The sequence below is a fragment of the Psammomys obesus genome, unplaced genomic scaffold (genome assembly GCF_907164565.1).
Source record: "Psammomys obesus unplaced genomic scaffold, mPsaObe1.curated_primary_1811, whole genome shotgun sequence".
In the NCBI taxonomy this organism is placed as follows: domain Eukaryota; kingdom Metazoa; phylum Chordata; class Mammalia; order Rodentia; family Muridae; genus Psammomys; species Psammomys obesus.
The window spans coordinates 2,353,415-2,356,560 of record NW_026592636.1 but is presented as its reverse complement, the minus strand read 5'-3'; positions in this window follow the sequence as shown (position 1 = coordinate 2,356,560).

Below are 3,146 nucleotides of genomic sequence, written 5' to 3'. Positions count from 1 at the left end.
GAAGAAGAAGAAGAAGAAGAAGAAGAAGAAGAAGAAGAAGAAGAAGATGGTGGTGATGTTAGTGGTAAAAGGGGTTGTGTTGACAGAGATCATGGTGGTGATGGCAGAGATGATGACGATGATGGAGATGTGTTGTTGTGGTCAACATGATGGTAGTGGTGGTGAAGATTGATGGTGGTGGTAGTGGTGAAGAGGATGGTGGTGGTGATGGAGATTATGGTGGTGGTGATGGAGATGAAGACAGTGAATGGGGAGGACAATAATGATGGTGATGAAGATGATGAAGTGAACATAACATCATTAGTGAAGACAGGGAGAGCTATGGCAACCTTGTGGTGTTAAGAAAATAATGATGAAGACAGTGAAGCTGAAGGCGGTAAAGCTGATGATGGCCAGGAGTGCTGGCTGCAGGCTTGTCATCTCAGCTACTTGAGACTAAGATAGGAAGATCACAGGTTCCAGGCTAACATGAAAAGGAGGGCTTAGGATGTTGTGTTGTGGTAAACTATTTGCCTGACCATGTATTGGGCTTTGAGTTTAAGTCCCAGTAATTTGAGAAAAGTTGCTGACGATGAGAATGGAGATGATGAAGAGGGAATGGGGAGGATGGAGATGAGGAAGATATGGATAGGGAGGGTGGTCTTGGAAAACTAGGAGGATGGGGATAGGGAGGATGGACAGGGAGGTGATGGGGATGAGAGAATGGGAATGAGGAAAATGGACATGGAGATTGGGAGGAAGGGATATGGAGGATGGAGACAGGGATATGGTAAGAAGAATGAGAATGGGGAAGATGATGGGGAGAAAAAAGTGGGGAGAATAAACAGGAAAATTATCTGGTTGGCGAGGATAGGCAGGGAGATGATGAGGATGGGGGTTGGAAGGATGAGATGGAGAGCATGGGGAAAAGGGGGGTAGGGAAGATGGATGGGGATGATGGGGATGGGGAGAACAGGGTGGAGATTAGGAGGATGGAGGAGCTGCTGCTGGAGTCCTGTTACCACCCATTACCACCTGTTCATCTAAACAGGTAGAGTAAAGGGAGGGGACAATCTAAGCCCATAAGGCACAGGCTGCAGAGCCAGCCCAGGGTCCCTGAGGTTCCAAGCTCCTTTCCTAAGATCTCCTTCCAGGAGGGCTGAAATGTAAGAAACTGTTCTAAGGACTCATGGGCACTCAGATTTAGGTCCCCATATGTGTAGCAGCTTCCAACTGCACCATCTATGTGTCTCTTTCCGCCTTCATTCTGTCCAACAGAAACCTTTCTGTTTGGTGTGACCATGTGATTGAGGTCTGACTAACAAAATTTAGGTGGGTCCTGGACAGGGTTTTAATTTTGTTTTTTTATGAGGGTGTATGTGTGTGCACCTGTTCGTGTGTGTACAGCTGCCTGTGTACTGGAAGACAGAAGTCCATCTGGAGCATCTTTCTTCTGGAGTCATCTACTTTTGGATGCAGAGGGACCTGGTGCTCACTAATTAGTCCAAGTTGACTGGCCAATGAGACCCAGGGAGCCTCCTGTCTACTCCCCAGATCTGGAGTGACAAGTACGAATTCTACACACACACACACACACACACACACACACACAATACATGTAATTGTAAAAGGTGTTAAAGGCTACATCCGATGTCCAGGCTCTAGAAAGATGGCGGACAATAGCTAGGAGACCTCTGCGGTCTACCAGGTTTCAGGGCCCTGCACAACACCAGCCATGTATCTTAGGGCTCCCAGCGCTGAGCAGAGAGAGCTTTTGTGCCCTCCTCATCATGGAAAAGACTAGATGTGATCCTCCTGAGGAGCAAGAGGCAGCGAGGCTAGTGAGACACAGACGTGGTGCTGTGTAAATATTTGATAAATTGGGCATGATGTGTTAAGTACAAGAACAAACCCACTTCCTTTTCATCCTGTGATCCTTTGGATGATGAAGCGGGAATGCCCACCTGTTTGTGCATCCACTCATAGGCAGGACAATAGGTTCTGCAGAGCTGAGGTGGAGGGACAGGGTGGGAAAGGGAGGCCTGTCCTGGCTTTAGTCCTTGAACCTACACTCACCTGCCTCTACAGCATAAACCCTGGGAAATGCACACAATACCTGCTACCAATGGGATGTCACCAGGGACAAGGGCCAGCTGGGAAGCACAGAAGCCTGGCAGGTACTTGCTCACACCCACTTTTTTTTAGGGTTTGACATTAAAGGGCACTGTAGCTGGGTATGAACATCCTACAGTCAAGACTAGCTGCAGGGGATGGAGAGATGGCTCAGCAGTTCAGAGCATTGTCTGCTCTTCCAGAGATCCTGAGTTCAATTCCCAGCAACCACATGGTGGCTCACAACCATCTGATGTCCTCTTCTGTCATGTAGGCATACATGCAGATAGAGCACTCATATACATAAAATAAATAAATAACTTTTTTTTTTTTTAAAGAAAGCAGTCTGGAGAACTTTAGATTCATTAACAAATTACTCTGAAGGAAGGGGTGAAAATCTGGAATCTATAAAAAGACAACAATTACGAGAGAGAGAGAGAGAGAGAGAGAGAGAGAGAGAGAGAGAGACTAGCTAAAAAGCCAGGTGTGGCTGCTCAAACCCATCATCCTAGTATTTGGGAAGCTGAAGAAGGAGGATAATTGGGAGTAGAAGGCTAGCCTTGGAGACATTGTAAATAGCATGTTTCAAGCAAAAACAACAACAACAAAAAAGCCAAACAACAAAACAAAACAAAACCAACCCTCCTGGGAACCAGAGGCAGGTGGATCTCTTTGAGTTCAAGGCCAACCTGATCTAATAGTGAGTTATAGACCATCCAAGGCTACACAGTAAGATCCTGTCTCAAAAACAAACAACCAAAAACAACCAAAAACAAAAACCCTCAAACAAACAAAAACCAACAAACCAACCCAGTGGTTGGGGTGAAAGGCCATAGATCTCCTTGCCCTGCTTCTCTCTGTACCTTTATAAACATCTTGTCTCTTCTCTGATTTCTATCTGTCTGATTCCTGGCTCCAAGCCAGTGGATGTCAAGGTAGAGAGGAGTTCTCTGAAGAGGGAGGCGTTTTCTGCAGAGCCAAGCCTGCAAGTCTTCCTAGCATCATGGTACCTTGCTGTTGAGCTTTTAAGGGCACTAACATGCTTCCTGGCACCC